The sequence below is a fragment of the Camelus bactrianus genome, chromosome 33, assembly GCF_048773025.1.
Source record: "Camelus bactrianus isolate YW-2024 breed Bactrian camel chromosome 33, ASM4877302v1, whole genome shotgun sequence".
Classification (NCBI taxonomy): domain Eukaryota; kingdom Metazoa; phylum Chordata; class Mammalia; order Artiodactyla; family Camelidae; genus Camelus; species Camelus bactrianus.
Window position 1 is genome coordinate 12,032,006 of NC_133571.1, and position 16,853 is coordinate 12,048,858.

The window sequence follows — 16,853 nt, forward strand, 5'->3', positions numbered from 1 at the left end:
GTAATTGCTGAGACATTTTATTGTCCCCCAGGACCAATGCCTCATGAACGGAGAAGAGACTGAAAATCTGCCCCAACTCCCTGCACACGCACAGCTTCTGCTTCTCAGGATGTTCTCCTTCCTCACCTGTCAAAATTCACAAATCTGATCAACCAACTTGCCCTCAAACCAAATAACTCCGTCTTTGGCTAAATAGAGAAGAGGAGATCAAGGATTTGAAGAGACACTTATTTATCTCTTTACCAGACAGTCTAATGAATAATTTCATGTTTGCAAAAGCTCATTTTGAAATTTGAAGACAAGAGATATATTGCCAAGGCGGCTCTAATACTGCGACATTAATTTTGCACTGAAAGATTTACTCAAAAATTAGATTTTACAATTTTAATGCCTCCATTCTTTTCTTTAAATAAGCTGTGAAATACAGTTAATTAGACTTAAACCCAGGAAGCTTAGACGTTTGAGCTTTGGTGTAAGCTACAAAAGAATGCAAGCTTTTTCACTTGCAAATTAAATCTAAATTCATTACACTCCTAAACCTATACCACTTGCAGAAATCCTGCTGGGCTGAGGAAGGGTCTTCTGGAGGCTCCAGATGTCTCCCTACAGAATCCTGGCTGCAGAGAAGGGTTGTAAAAATGAAAGGAGGTACAGACGGAGGTGAGAAAGACAGAGGGTATCTGACAAAGTTGTCTTGGGCAATGTTAGTGTATTCTTTGTAACACTGGCCTTGAGAATTTTTCCTTGGGGGAAAGAAGTGTCCATGCTTGAAAAAATTAGGGAGATGCCGCATATTGTGCTCCCTTCTTGGAAAGTGACAAGATTTGAGGAAGCAAAGCAAACGAGCAAATAAACAAAAAGCGATTTGATTTTATTTCATCCAGAATCCCCACACATATGTGACAGCAAAGCCATTTTTGTCAAAATGTTGCTGGTAGATGTAGCCCGTGTCCAGGTTCTCATTCCGTCCCAGAAAGAATTCATAGATAAGACGTGAAGGTTAAAGTGAGGATTTATTAAGGGATGGATAGTACGCTCTCAAGGGGAGAGCGGGCAGGCTCAGGTGAGCAGCTGCCCTGAGTTTCTTTGGCAAGTTGGTTACACAGAGTGTAAAAACGAATGGGTGAGATATTCATTGGGGAGGGAAGAGTTTGGGGTCGTATTCTCTGATTTTCATCCCAACTCCACCTTCCCGAGGGGAGGAGGGGTTTTTGTTCTTATTTGGCCTGGATTGGAAGTGTTATGGCCTCGGTGCATAATGGGAACTTCTAATCTGCAAGGCTAATTTTATTGAAATGAGGGCATAATGAGCAAAAGGTTACATTCAGACACTGGAGATTCCTGCCTTTTCCCACCTTTCTTTGTCGGCCTCCAGGCCGCTTGTCACCCCAAAAGATGTGACCACTTATCAGCCCAGAAGTTTCTGCTTTTCTTTCTCTGCCCAGGGACCCCTGTTGCTTACATGATGTAAGGTTTCCTGCATTTTGGCCTGTACCCCTTCTTTTTGCCCACTTCCTGCCATTCGGCCTATGTCCCCCTTTCTCTGCTCATCTCTAGCTATCTGCCTGCTCTAGCATAAACACCAAATATCAGGGACTCTCCACTGCTCCACAGAACACAGTTTGCTCTGGGCTCTGGCAGCTTCACTAGAACAGCTTTCCCCTCCTTAGACACGGCCTTGGGGACCCAGCCCAGAACCATCTGTTCTCTTCCACATAAATCTCTCCAGTGGATGCTCTGAAACAGTCACATGCACAGCCATCTAAGAAGTACAAAATTGAATTAGCAACAGGCTGAGGAATTTAGGGGCGCAAGGTAGATACCCCGGTATCCAGCTAAGTGATCGTGTCTACTCCACACTGCTTAACACTTTAATCAGAGAAACAATTCAAAGGTGGAAGCACGCGTAGGGACCTTTTAGCCCAGCACCCCACCTAGTGCTAGAATCCCGTCTGCAAAATCTGTGTCTGGTTCATGCCGAGCTAAACGCTTCTCAGGACAGGAGACTCCCCATTTCCAGGAAGTCCCCCTTGTCTCTGAACAGATGTGACTTCATGTGAGACCTAAGGCCACCTCCCTGGGAGACCCCTCACTGGCCTGGAGGTGAACTTGTCTAGGACCCTGCCAGGTGAGCTCCAAATTAGCTGTACTTCAGGTAACCCCCAGGACCACCCCATACCTGACCTCCATTTCTGAGTCAAAGGGACCTTCTTTCCAGCTTCGAGCCTGTGCCTGGTTCCACAGCCAAGCCCTGTTTCTTAAGCCACTGCCTCCTCACCCTTCTGGGGAACACGGACTCCCCTGAGAATCTAATGAAACCAATGGCTCCTCTTCCCAGAACTGTCCAGTATCGGAAGCTTTGCAGATGCCTTGAAGCGCGTGCGTCAGCCCTGCCTGGGGCTTCCTAGTAGAGGCATCTTGATCTGATTGAGGTTGTCGGCAAAATCTAACGATTCCCTAGCCTGTCGGGAATTTTTCAAATGTCCACTGTGTGCCTTTGTTTTGTGTCCTTTACTATGCAGGACACCACCCTTGCTACCCACTGCCTATTACTCAATTCAGGACGTCATTCATCTATGGAGGGAAACAATGAAAATGATGACAATAATAATAATTCCATCTTGCTTTCACAGGCTACAGAGTGGTGGCATAATTTAATTTGACCTTCACCAAAGCCTGAGTCACAGGAGTTATGCTTTGGCTTTTAACAAAAGGAAAAACAGGCCCAGAAAGGTTGAGTGATGCACCCACTAACAGAGCGACGAGACAGGTTCCCTGAGTCCTAGTTCAGTATCTTATAAACCATCACGTTGCCTCAAAATTATAAACCCTAAACCCCACATTTTCTTATAGTACTCATAGCCCTTGGTGTCACCGAGGGGAGGGGAGGCTATTTATTCTTTGCATAATGAGTACAAAGACCAGATTGTTTTGTATATGACAGGGTTCAGAACAATGCTTTGGATTTAAAAATGTCAGGTTCAGTACCAGTCTTGAACTTGCAACTAACTGTGTAACTCTGAGCAAGGTACTTCACCTTTGGAATTCACAGCAAAGCCGTAGCCACAGAGCTACTAAATGAGATGGCACACAGAGAGTGCTTGGCACATGGTACACACTCAACAGATGTTAAACTAAAAGGGGATGTGGGCTAGGGAAGCCAAAAAGTTCTTCCTGGGAGAGGTAAGGTCTAAATTGGGCCCAGGAAGTGGGTTGTGTAGCTGTAGGAAGACAGAACGAGGCCTATGAAGGGATGCCTGGGAGGAAATTGCAGAGTGCATTGGGGTGGTGAGGGGAGTGTTATAAATAAACTCGAATTTTGGGCAGTAAATGTTGCAAGGGTGGAAAGAGCAGAGAGTGGGAAATTAGGTTCATTGGGGCTTTGGAGTTTGGACTTCTTTTTGAGGCCAAGGAGTGTCACTGAAGGTTTTGAACTAGAGTCATAAAGGATGACGCTTGATCAATTGACTGATGGCTGGAAGCAGGAGGAGTCTAAGGAACAAGTGACCTGGTGTGGAATCAAAAAAGAGAAAAAGACCCAAATGAACTTATTTACAAAACAGAAACAGACACACCGACACAGAAAACAAACTTATGGTTACCGGGGGGAAAGCGGGTGGGAAGGGATAAATTGGGAGTTTGAGATTTGCAGAAATTAACTACTATATATAAAATAAACAGACTTCTTCTGTAGAGCACAGGGAACTATATTCAATGTCTTGTAGTAACCTATAATGAAAAAGAATATGAAAACAAATATATGTATGTATATGTATGATTGAAACATTATTCTGTACCCCAGAAATTCATACAACATTGTAAACTGCCTATACTTCAATTAAAAAAGTGAAAAAAAAAAATAGATGACTTGGGAGGTTATTGCAGTGGCCCAGGTGATAAGATGTGAACCCATTTCTTCCACCTCGTTAGACCCTAGCAAGCTGCTCTGCCTTGTTCCCAACCTCCAGGGCCCCCTCCCATCCTCACCCTGAGTGCCCAGGTAGAATTGTTGGGCCTCTGCAGTGGGGCCCATTCCAGGATTCCCATTCCAATAGCCTGATTCGTAACAGTTCTAACCTTAATCTGGGATAGTTCTTAAACTGTTGCCTTCCTGGGAACTGGACCCGCTGCCATGTCCTTGGGACCCACCCATCCCTGCTAGAACTCACCATGTCGAAAACAGCACTGTGACGGCGGCCTTCCTGTGGTCTCAAATTCACTCTCAGGGATGTTCAACCCATCACCTGCCATAGACAAGGGACTGTACCCCGTGCTGTGGCAGGTGCAACAAGTTCACAGACCTCGGGAAGCCTGCAATCCAGTACAGAGGGTAAGCCATGGATAACAACAACTATGACTTGAGGTCAAGTATGACTCAGAGAGCTTTTTAGAGCAGCTGGCTAAACAGCTATGGCTACTCTGAAAACAACGACCCCGAAAGCCATCATAGGTCTCATTTGTTTGGCCAACATGAAGATTCCCATCAGCGCTTTCAGCCTCCCATCTGGGAAGGAACAGCTGCCACGGGAGATGGTCGGCATCCTTCCTGACCTGCTCTGTGCCTCCGCTTCCATCTCTCCGCACGCCCCAGATACCCGCTTTGGTGCTTCTGGACCGGGAGGTTATGGCTGATCCTCCCCCCAGCCTTTGAAACCTGTCTCCCCCTCTTAGGTCTGCAAACACACGCACAGTGGGATTGGGGTTAGGGGAACCTTTCAAGGAAAACAAAAGAAAAATGCCAAGGACTATAAAAAGAAACATGTGTACAGAGTGCTTTTTTCTCATTGCAAATTGAACATTTAGCCAAATATTGACTTGGCGACCACAGCCCATGAGGACCGCCCCCCCAGGCCCTGGTCTCTTCCGGTCATTTCACCCCTTTTTTTGGCTAAATGCTTCAGAGATGCTTGGATCTCTCTCCCCAAGCAGATTAGGGCTGGCCCTGCTCCCAGGTCCTGTGGGATCCTCAGTGACTTCCGGAACCTGCCTTGTCTCTGAATTAGTCCTACTTATTCCCAGCGGGCCAGAGCTGCTGCTGACAGCCTAGTCCTCTCAGCATGGCCCACTTTGACCGGGATGCTGGTCGCTGCCCTGCCCCAGCCTGGGGCACACCTACACTCAGCCAGCATGTCATTCTTTGCTCCCACTCAAGAATCTTCTGACTTGAGACCTAAACAAACTTTTCTCCATTGAAGACATACAAATGGCCAAGAGGCATATGAAAAAGTGCTTACTATCGCTAATTATCAGAGAAATGCAAATCGAAACTGCATTGATGTATCACCTCACAGCAGTCAGAATGGCCATCATTAAAAAGTCCACAAATGATAAATGCCGGAGAGGGTGTGGAGAAAATGGAACCCTCCTCCACTCTTGGTGGGAATGCAGTTTGGTGCAGCCACTATGGAAAACAGTGTGGAGATTCCTTAGAAAACTAAAAATAGACTTACCATATCATCCAGCAATCCCAGTCCTGGGCACATATCCAGAGGAAACTGTAATTTGAAAAGTTCATAGCAGCACTATTTACAATAGCCAGGAAAGACATGGAAGCAACATAAATGTCTGTCAATGGATGATTGGATAAAGAAGATGGGAGGGATGCACACACACACAATGGACTACTACTCAGCCATAAAAAAGAACACCATTTGCAGCAACATGGATGGACCTGGAGAATGTCATTCTAAGTGCTTTAAGCCAGAAAGAGAAAGAAAAATACCATATGATATCACTCATATGTGGAATCTTTTAAAAAGGACACAAATGAACTTATCTACAAAACAAGCAGACTCAGACATATAGAACAAACTTATGGTTACAAGGGTAAAGGGGGTAGGAAGGGATAAATTGGGAGTTCCAAATTTGCAGATTCTAACTACCATATATAAAATGGATAAACAATAAGTTCATACTGTATAGCATAGGGAACTACATTCAGTATCTTGCAGTAACCTATAATGAAAAAGATTATGAAAAGGAATGTGTATGTGTATATATATATGTATATATATATACATATATATATGTATGTGTGTGAATATATGTATAACTGAATCACTATGCTGTACACCAGAAATTAACACAACATTGTAAATCAACTATAATTCAGTTTAAAAACAAAAATCTTCTGATGTGGCCTGGACTAGCCTTGCCCGCCTACCCTCTTCACTACGTGTGCTTGGTTTGCTGGTCACTAAGTGCAAGTTAGTGCACTATTTGTTCCCAGGATAAGTTCTGCAGCCTTGTTTATCCAGCCCTCACTCTCATCTACATCCAGGCAGCTTCGGAGCTGACACCATCCTTCCTTGGCTGAATCATGCTGCCAGCATCCAAGGATCAGAAACAGACACCACATCCCTTTCTGCCTGTAAAGGCCCCGCCTCCTTTCACCCCTACTCTCCAGTCTCACTGGATGGACAGCAGAGTCTGCCCCGTCTCCAGCAACTAGTTGACGATTGGCAACAGCAGCCTCAGTGCCCTCCCTGCCTCAAGCCTTCCCCTCCCTGGTCTGTATTCCACGGTGCAGTAGGAAAAAAAGAGCTTTCTTCAGTGCACATTCATGCTACTCCCTGGCTTCAGACTCACAGTGACTTCCATTGTCCTCCTTAGAACCTGCTTCCTTGGCACAGCTGACCTTGCCCTGGATGGTGCATTTATCACCTGCCTGTTTTGGGCACACCCCACAGCACACCTTTCCCTCTAGCCACTTGCGCTGAAGGTTACCTAACGTGCCCTGCTATTCACCTGTCCCTCTGCTTCCTGCCTAACCCACCTAATACATCTAGAAAATGCCTATTCAACCTCCAGCTCAAATGTTACCTCCTCCAAGGGCCCTCCTGGACCTCCCTTGACAGAGGCAGCCCCATTATTGTCTGTGGATCCCAGAGTCTGTATTTGGACCCGTAATACAAGAGGATGCCATTTCTATAATTATGTATGTTCTGTCTCTCCAAGACAGAAATTGTGGACAAGAGCTCAGACTTGGAGTCTAACAGAGCAGAGATCAAATTCCAGCTCCATCACTGACTAGCGAGGTGCCCTCATGCAAGAACAGACCTTAATCTCAGTTTCCTCCTATATAAAATGGTAGCGATGATCGTGAGACCTACCTTATAAGGTTGTGGTGAGGACTGAAGGATCTCAATCACATTGCCTGATCTGCAGTTAGCAGTCATTCAATGCTGATTCAGTCTGTTTAGACTCAGACCCTCAGTTCTTAGCACAAAGGAACAGTAGCTACATTTATTTAGCATTTGCTAGCTTTCCTTGTACCAGCCCATGTAATGCTCGTAACAACTCTATTAAGGTGGTATGTTTGTCATCCTCATTTTGCAAATGAAGAAACAGAAGCCAAGAGACTAACTCACTTGCCTAAGCAAATGCACCCAGCCAGTGGCAGATCCAAACCCAGGAAGTCTGGCTCCAGAGCTTTCAACCCTCAGGTCTATACCCCACTGGCTCTTGAGATGCTCGCTAAACATTTATTTTTAAAACTGAACCAATCAGTTCAGCTTTATATCCTTAGCGCCAAGCATGGGCCCAACACAGTTGAGTTCTCATAAATGGCTGTTGACTAAGAAGGAGCGGAGATCACGAGGCAGGGAGTGAGGTCCTTCCCCGTGATCACCTCTCCCCACTGCTGTGCGGGCACTGGTGGGCATGGATGTGCTCCCCACAATAAACAAGCACGGTAAATACAGCAGACTTTGCATTCACTGAGAGAGCAGAGGAAAGCCCTCCATCTACCCCATGCCACCCCCCACAACACCTGCAATTGTCTGCAGACAGCGAGACGATGGGGAAGCGGGAGCCCAGGACCCGGAGAGATAGAGAGAGCATCAGACTCATTAGCTGCATATTCAGTTCTGACGTTCGAACCTGACGGAATCCGAGTAGGGCTGGAGTAATGAATTAATCCCAGGGAAGGAGACAGGTCTGCGGCTCCTCGGCTATTAGCAGCCCGCTGCGAAGGGGAGCCCTGCTGAGCTGACATGTGCCACAGAGATTGTTCCCCACCACCTGGCTCCGTTTGGAACCTCCCTGGGCTAGGCGCAACCTCAGGGACACCAGCCCATGATAGGTGTTTGATGTCTATCTGCCGATTAAGGAACTGATTGAAGAGTGAGTCCTTCCCTCTGGTTCACTGGGGCCAGGTACCAGCATCCTATGATTCTGTGCTCCAGTTAGTGGTCCCCATATCTCCTAGAGGTCATCCGGTCCAGGCCCTGCCTTTGGCCAGTCTGTTCCCTTTTTCCAAGGTCACAGATCAGGGTATCTCCTGTCAACAATCACAAAGGAAAAAGTCATCAGTTTCCCCAGATTTGTTTTCATTTATTCATTCATTCAGTCATTTTCTTTTTCTCTTTCTCTCTCTCTCTTTCTCACACACACCCCCTCCCCAAATTCACCATTCTCTTTCCAGTTTCCCTGGCTACCCACATTCTTAGTGACACCGCTGGAGGTCACAGGGTGGTGCCAGCACAAGTCTTCAAAAGAGAAAGACAAGAGAGGGAGAAACAGAAGAGGGGTACCCCTGCACCCCCTCGCTCTCTTCTCCAGGCTCGGCTGTCTCTAACCCCAGGCCACAGAATTCATCGCTCACTCTGATTCAGTGGGACAGTTATTTTATATTATTAAAATAAGAGATTATCATCACCACCGATCTCCATCTCCTTTCCAATCTCATCTGAAAAGCAGGCATTGCCTCCTGCTCCCGGACCCCTAATTCTCTCTGCCTCGGCTGTTAAATCATTTAACCTAGCAAAGTGTCGGAGTATGCATTTTACATGAGAGACACGAGGCAGGATAAATCCGGCCCGACTGCAGAGGCTGAAAAGAAATATCTGAGGTGCGGACAAGGGTCAAAGGAGCCTTGAATGGGATGCAGAGTCGGGAAGGGCAGGGTCTCCTCCCTCTCCACTCTTGCTTAGGGGGTAGGAGAGCCAAAGCCAGGTCCCTCTTTGCAGAGAAGCAACTGAAACCCAAAACAGACACTAGTAACAGGGGCCAGTCATTCCCTGGACTTCTAAGACGGGGCATTACTATGACTTTATGATGCTCTGGGACTCTGATTAGACCCAAGATTCAGCATTCAACTTGATCCACTTAAAGCGGGGCGGCAGGGTTCAGCACCAGTGGAGCTGTCTCAGAATGTCTGGAGTGTAAAGACCCCAAGCACAGCTCCCTCCATTTATAGATGATAAAACCAGAGTCCAGAGAGGGGCAAGGGCTTAGCCAAGGGTACAAGACGTCAGCCAACACCAGGACTTGCATCCAAGGTTTGAGCCTGAGGATCGTGACTCTTGGTCCAATGCTTGGTCCAATGGACTTAAGATTGGCTCTGACCCTGGCCATTTCTGTACACTTAACCCCCTGTAATTTATAAATGACAACTCTAGTTACTCAGGAGCCTGGGTGAGAATACTGGGAAGGTTCATTTACTCATGAATTCACTTTATCAACTTTTATTGAGGATCTGCCATGTGTTGGCCCTGGGCTGGGTGTTGGGGATGCAAATGTGGACCAGACACAGCTGTGCCATGAAGGAGCCCACGGTTAGATAACCCCCACAGGGTTAAAAGCTAAAAACAATGCCAGGTGTGTGCTCTTGGTTGAGAATATAATTTTTCCATATGCTTCATCAGTCAAATGCAGATTTTGCAAACCACTGTGTGAGAGTCCCATAAATGCCTCAGGGTCCCAGAGTTCAAGGCTGCTTATTTCTTGCTTGAACTGGAAAGAAGAAGCAATGCTCCCTAGGATCTTTGGCATGTAGACAGCAAGCCCAGAGTTCAAACCCAGGAGTCCTGCTTCAGCTATGATGTCAGGCTACTCAAACAGAGTGTGGGGGTGGGGTGAAGGCAGGGTTGCCAGATCTAGCAAATAAAAATACATAAGGCCCAATTAAATTTGCATTTCAGATAAACAATGGATGAAGTCATTTTGTAGTATGAGTGTGTCCCAAATACTCCATGAGACAGTTATACTAAAAGTATTCATTGTGATCTACAATTCAAATTCCACTGGGCAGCCTGTATTTTATCTGGTAACCCTGTGATGATGGGAGAGAGAAGCACCTAGAAGTTGGATGCAAGGGCACTTGGGTAAGAGATGGCAAGAGATGCTGGGCCCAGGAACCAAGATAAGTTCCTGGAGCCTGGTGGGTGTCCCCTCAGTTCCCGAGGGAGGCTGTCCCCCACTCCCCCAACCCCGCGGCAACTTGAACGGCCTCTGCAGTGGTGCTAACAAGAACACTCTTCCCCAAACAACAGATTAATTGATTTAAAACTTTTAATGCCAGACGCTTGGTGGAAGCATTTTAATAATCCTCAAGTCAGAATTAATCATGTCTCCTGATCTTTAAGGAGGGCAGTTATTAAATCTTGCAGAGGCAAGGGATGAGGACCAGGAGGGAGAAGACGCCACTTTTCCTGGGTCCCCTCTCCTGCTGTGTGTGCTCTAAGCATGAGCCCTGGGGCCCTGTAGGGTGGGGCAGGGTGGGGATCAGAGGCAGGATGTGTCTGAAATGGCCCCTGAGGAGAAGGAAGTTGGCTCGCTAAGCCCTGTTTTCTCGCAACCCAAGGTCAAGGTGGGGTGCAGGGCAGGCATGTCCTACGTGTTCCCCTAAGGCCTGGCCACCGTTAACTGCAGAAGCAGACACATGTGCTCAGGCCCAGGACAGGGCCATCTTTCTCCCAGATTCCTTCTCACTCGCACCCTCTGTGCTTCCAAGGAACTTTAGAAGAATCTACTTCTCTGAATCTAGGGATAAGGAAAAGGAAAAAGCATCTCCAGTGAAACCAGAAGCTCATCTTCCCCCCAAGCTGCAAACTGACTTCCTGCCTCTCTACAACCTGCCCCCGACACCGACTGCCCCCCTCCCATGGGCCCCGACGCCCCTTCTCCTTTTCCTCTCTGCTCACTCTGCCTGTGGGCTCTTAGTCCTTTCCCTTCCCCCATCCAGAAGCCACCTGAGTTTCTCCCCTGTGTCTCCAGACCCCCATCTTCCACCCTGCTCTCTTCTGTTCATCCTGATCTCTTCCCCGAATTCCTCTCAGTTCAGCCTCTGACTCTTAGCAATGCACTGAGCTCGTCACCAACACACATTCTTATCTCTATAACCCTCCTATTCAGCCAAGCATTACTACCCTTTGTTTTCAGAGGGATAAACTGAGGCTCATTATGTTACATGGCTTGTCCATAGCCACACGGCAGCATTAGGCCAGCCTTGAGCCCCACCCTACCTGGAAGGCTTCCTGACCCCCACGTTTGCCCTTGGTTTCCAAGTTCCTAAGTCAGAGGGGGCTGAGTTTGCATATAACAATACTAAATGCTTTGCCCATTCAAAGCTCCTAAGGGTCCGGGTCCACACTGTGTGCGCCTGCGCAGGGCGGTCTGTCGGCCCCCCCTGGAAAGACTTGGTATTTGACAGGAAGCTCACGGCTAGGGTGAAGGTATCTGGGCAACTGAGCCTCCCCCTAACTGAGCCAAACAATTCCACTTCTCTTGAGAGTCATCCCACTGAGTTTGGCATGACTGCCACCTCAGCTGAAACCCTCGCACGCCCCTCTGCACTGTAAGGCAGACGCTGAGCTCTGAGCAAGCAGGGACCCATCAGCGGTCTCTACCACGCATGAAGTCCAGCCCAAAATGACACAACCCCAGACGGCTGAGAGGGTGACACATTCTGCCCCATTAATGCTGAGCACCCTTGGGCTCCCCTCGTTCCCTGGAGCCCCACTGTCAGGGCTAAATCAATACTCCCTTTTTTCTCTGCAAGAACATCTCAGTAATCCTAATTGGTCACTATGGCAACCCCAGCTGCAGCTCCTCGTGGCCTCAATGAAGAGACAGAAGGATGAGAGGGGGTGAGATGGAGGTTAAGCCTACTTATTGTATAATGCTCTGCCTTTGATATCACCTAGATCCACATGCTAAGTACCTGGAAAGAAACAAAATCCCGTGTAAATTAGAATGATACCATCCAATCCCCTGCTTATACCCTCACTAGTAGCAGCCGATAAGGCCATTGTCTGCAGCCGCTGGGCCTGACCTCCTCTGCCTGGCGGCTGATGGGGTTTCAGTGGTGGGTCACATTCATCAGAGAGGACGGGCTGGGCTGTGAATCCCGCAGGGCAAAAAAATGGCTGTGCAGGGGCCGCTGCCTGCAGCATCCACACCCCACCCCAACCAGGAGGGTGTCCAAGGCAAAAGGAGAGACAGGAAGACCACCGCACAGAGCCTGGTCCCATGTCTCTTTCTTGGCAGAATCTTGAGGCTGCTATTCCATTTCCTCGGTGGATGGATCACTCCCCGCTGGTTGGGGTACCATCAAAATACAAACACTGCCATGGACTCAGGGGTGAGGTCTCCCCATCTCACACACACACACACACACACACACACTGCCTGCAAAAGTGTCTTCCCATCTAGCCATCCTCAGAAAAAGCCTCTGCCCTCTTCATCCTTCAAGGCTCCCTCCTCCCCTTCACCCTCAGTGCTGCTGCCGCTCACAGGCTGGGCCCTCACCCTGCGACTCCACCATCCGTCTATTGCCAGGGTGGGGGTGGGCTCTGTAGCTGCTGCCCCACATTTGCCAGTGATATGCGGTTCCTCCAGCTCTGCCCTCTAAATTGTCCTCACAGAGCCAGACTCCTTCCCCTTCTCAGGAGAGGTGGGTTTCAGCTTGCTCTCCCAACAAACGGCCTTGCTTACGCCCTACCTGCCCCACATGGCACTTCTAACCCGTTTTCCACTTGCTGCAACAGAAGACTCCCTGGCTGGGGCCAGACCCAGATCAGTCCTTCTAGAAAGGATGGGATTCCATGCAGCCTCTTTTCTGCACCCAGCTGCCCCAAGTCCATTTGAGCAGAGCTTTTAATCCTACCTTGAGGCCCCCAGAGAGACCCCTTTGCTGGGAGCCCCTCCAAGTTTTTCTATGGTCTGTTATGGTCCTCCCCTCCTGGGAAATCCATGGCTGGACACTGGATTTTCCTTAATGTTAAATAGAATGTGAGAAAGCCCTGTCCCTTCTGCCCTCTTTTGGTCTACCCCTTTTATAATTTCTCCTCATTTGGCACAACAGCACCACACCAGTGGTCAACCATCCAGTTCTGAGCTCTGGTCCACACCTAAGGCTTTCTGTGCCTCCTGCCCATTCACTCTGTCAACCGTCCATCTTATTAACCATTCAGAGGGCACTTTATCATGTCCCAAGTTAGGGATACAGAGAACCAGAGGAGTTCCCATTTGCTAATCCAAAGAGGATCAAAGAGCATGCCCCTGTCCACATCTGGTCCGCAGAAGAGAAAGCTTTTGTCTTGGTTGTGAACAGAGAGGTAGAAGAGCTCCGTGTAGCGGGAGGAGAAACGACTTTGGCATCAGATCTTGTTACGGAACCGTGGACAGATGACTCAGTGTCTCCAAGCCTGCGCTGCATGGAGATCCTAATGCCTGGCTTGGAAGGTTACTCTGAGGTGTGAAAGTGACAAAGCCTGGAAGAAGACTTTGTAAGTGATGACATGAGGTACAAATGTAAGGGACTACCGTGCTCATGGCAGTGGTATGAGACCAGCGTTCTCTTGGCCCTGGGTGAATAATCTTCCCATTTCTCCCCTCATGGAGCCTGTTCTGGGAGAGGAGGACTCCCAAGTCCCCATCAGGCCATGACCCTACGCGTTCTTGCCTTCTCCCCTCCAGGTTGGTCCAGGATAGATGACTGGAGCGAAAGAACTTAGAGACGAAAGCCTTCCTCTCACCACTTGTCCACAGACGAGAGGCAACTACACCCTATTAAGACATAATCATAGTCTTTTTTACCTCCGAGTCCCAATCCCACCTGCCTGGGAATATGTTCCCACCAACTAATTTTTGATCAGGAATATAGGTGTGCATCACTCGAGCCCCAACACATCCTGTGACATAAAGAAAGCCCTGTGCTTATCCTTCCACCGATGGGGAAACAGGCAAGAGAGGCGAGGTGCCTTTTCCCCGGAGCTAGCAAGTTGCCCATCGGAGACTTCTAATTCCCAAATGCAAAAACCTGCCCTCTCTGCCACTGCGCAGCTGCCTGCCTCCCGAAAGCTGCTCCCCAGGGCCCACTCATCTGCTATTCTGGCAGGGTAAGCACTTGAAGGAGGCCCTTTTGCTCAGAGGGCATGTTGAGTGGAGTATTGGGTCAGGGTGCATCTGCATTTTTGGCAATGGAAGGCTGCTGAGATAATAGGAGCCCCTTTGTGCTCCGTGGGGCTGGATGGGAGCAAGCGGATGTCTGGAGGAGATTACAAGCAGTTATGGATATTGCTTGTCATGCTACCATCAGCAGATGCCTTTTCCAATTGACTAGTCACTTGTATTTCCAGAATAGGGAATGCCAGATGTATTTACTGCACTGAAAGAGAGCGCTGAAGGCCCCTGGAAAGATACCCAGCTACTGAGCATCAGTGGAGGCCGGGGGAGTTTAACCCCTGGTGGCCAGGCAATCAGCACTCCTGGGGAGCCAGGGACAAGCAAGGCAGTCCACATCTCACAAATGAATAGCAGCCTTGAAAGTCCTTTCTAAGTTGTTAGGAATTCGAAATTCACTTTCCCATGTAAACAGTGTTATTAGAAGTAACATTTATTGAGTCATTCCGTATATGGGCTACATGGGATCAAGCCCTTGCATCTGCTTTTTTTTTTTTTTCATTACATCCTCACCTCATCACAACCTTCCAAGTTAGGAGAGGCAGGTACTGGCTTGTTGTTCACCCTATCAGTACCCCTTTCTTCTTAGGCACACAGTTCGTCCTTCCTCAGCCTCCCTTATGTTAGGGGCAGCCATGTGACAATGGGATGCAGATGGAAATCCTGTGTACCATCTCCTAATCCAGCTCATAAAAATGCCTCCTGCCCAATCCTTTGTGTGATGCTGTCCTCCTTCCTCTATCACCGGATGCACAGACCCAGGGAAAGGCTCCCAAGCTCTAGGAAATGATGGAATCCACTAAATGGGAGGACTGGGGGTCCCTAAATGACTGCATGGAGCCAAGTCCACTACTGACCTGTGTTGGACCATGACATGAATGAGAAATAAAACCTTATTGTGTTAAGCCACTGAGTTCTGGTGCGTTTTGTTACTGAAGCACACCCATGCTAATTAATTCAGCAAGCATCGTACTGTATCAACAGCCTCCATTTTACAAATGAAACAGAGGCTCAGAGAGGTAGGGGGACATGCCCAAGGCTACACCACAAGTAATCCACAGAGCCAAGATTAAAACGCAGTTGTGTCAGACGCCAAAGCCAGTAATTTTCCATGCTGCCTGCCACAGTTGGTGGCTAGGTTCCTAGGCCAGTTACAAAAGTCTATTTAACCAACAATATCCCCAGTGTATGTTTCAACTACCCTTAGCCACTGCCCATAGCAAGTTTCTGTGGGACAACGACTGAGGTTCCAAACCTGACCCTGAGAGCAATCTCCTCACCACCACCTGACCTCTGGCAGTGCTGGACCACACTTCCAGCCATGTGACAATGGGAGGCAGATGCACACTTCCAGGCCTGAGCGAAATAAGATGCTTCTGTAGATGTGGGAGCTTCTCAGTCAGTTTTCCCTACAGACTCTGAATCAGAATAAAGCAGAGCAGTTGTTTCCGCGGGAATGAGGGGCCCACACTCAAACTTCTCCTGTGCATTCCACGTAACCCTTGCTGGATCAAATTGTTGGGCTATCAGGAGTTTGCTTATGACCTAAGACAAGCACGTCAGGTCTAATTCTTAGTATATTCCTATATTGATTCCTAGAAGCATGGGTCCTAGAACCATTTTTGTCTTAGCCTGACATCCATGCCTGGTCTGACCAGCTGAGGTACACTTACAAAGGGAAGGAATGTTTTAAATTGTAAGTGACCTTGAGCCCCTGAGAACTCTGATTGCTGTAGGCAGAGGAAAACTCATGTTTCTTTTCTGAATGGGGCTCAGCTAGAGGGAACAAATCAGCTCTGCGTTACATCCTGAGTGTGTGATGTGCGCCCACCAATGTGTCAGTCCATGGGAGGGAAGGAGGGAGGGCGGCAGAGGAGGGACCACTCCTGCCTTCCAAAGGATCATAAGCTGATGGGGGAAACCAAGCTGACACACAGGAGATAAACTCTAGAAACTCTCCACTACCACAGCCAGGGGAAAAACTCTACAGCCAGTTAATGTTAATTTGCATGTGTTCACATGTAGAACACTGACCTCTGTCCCTTTCAGCCTTCTCTTGAAATTCTGAAATAAATCCAGCTGCAAGAAGTCTATAGTATGGGATTGACTGACTGTTTGAGAGGAAAGAGGAAGATTTACTTCACATGCCCCACTGAAACATTTTTTTCCCGTAATTCTTCTCTCTCTTTACCCCAAGTCCCCTCTCTTACTTGCCCACACTTGGGACCCCTCCTTTCTGACTATCCACATGCTTTCTCACTCCTTAATGCAACTTAGTTTCCAAATCTCTCACTGCTGCTTTATTATGCAAAAGAGTGTGACCCTTTCCCAGATCCTATTTCAAACTTTCACATTCCAAGATGCCTCCCTCTCCCAACACCTGCATACTATCAGGTCTTTAGCTACCAAGTATCTTCTAGTTACCAGAACACATTCTAGGGGGAGAGGTGGGTGTGTTACAAATATCACACTCAAAACATTTCTAATATTCTGCCTCTGGAATTTTCACCGTGCAGAGTCTTATCCAGGGCTTGGCCTGAAAGCGAGTCTGCTGTCCGTGGTGCTGACCCAGGAGGCTAAAGATAATCCTTTTTCTACTCGTTGTTCGGCTAGGGAATTGAATGTCTTGCTCTCTGCTCTGAGCCTCACTCCACTTATCTCTGAAA

General features: G+C 48.1%; 1 long non-coding RNA gene across 4 annotated transcripts in view; it reads right to left on the reverse strand.

Moving 5' to 3' along the window:
• Positions 1 to 326: 326 nt before the first annotated feature.
• LOC123616445 (uncharacterized) overlaps positions 327 to 16,853 on the reverse strand; it is a 189,752-nt gene continuing 173,225 nt past the window's right edge. For all 4 annotated transcript variants that reach the window (XR_012503770.1, XR_012503769.1, XR_012503767.1 and 1 more), the window contains 2 exons: positions 4,170 to 8,281; positions 327 to 3,729 (listed from right to left, as the gene is read on the reverse strand). This is a non-coding gene — a long non-coding RNA (uncharacterized LOC123616445). The remainder of the gene's footprint in view (positions 3,730 to 4,169; positions 8,282 to 16,853) is intronic.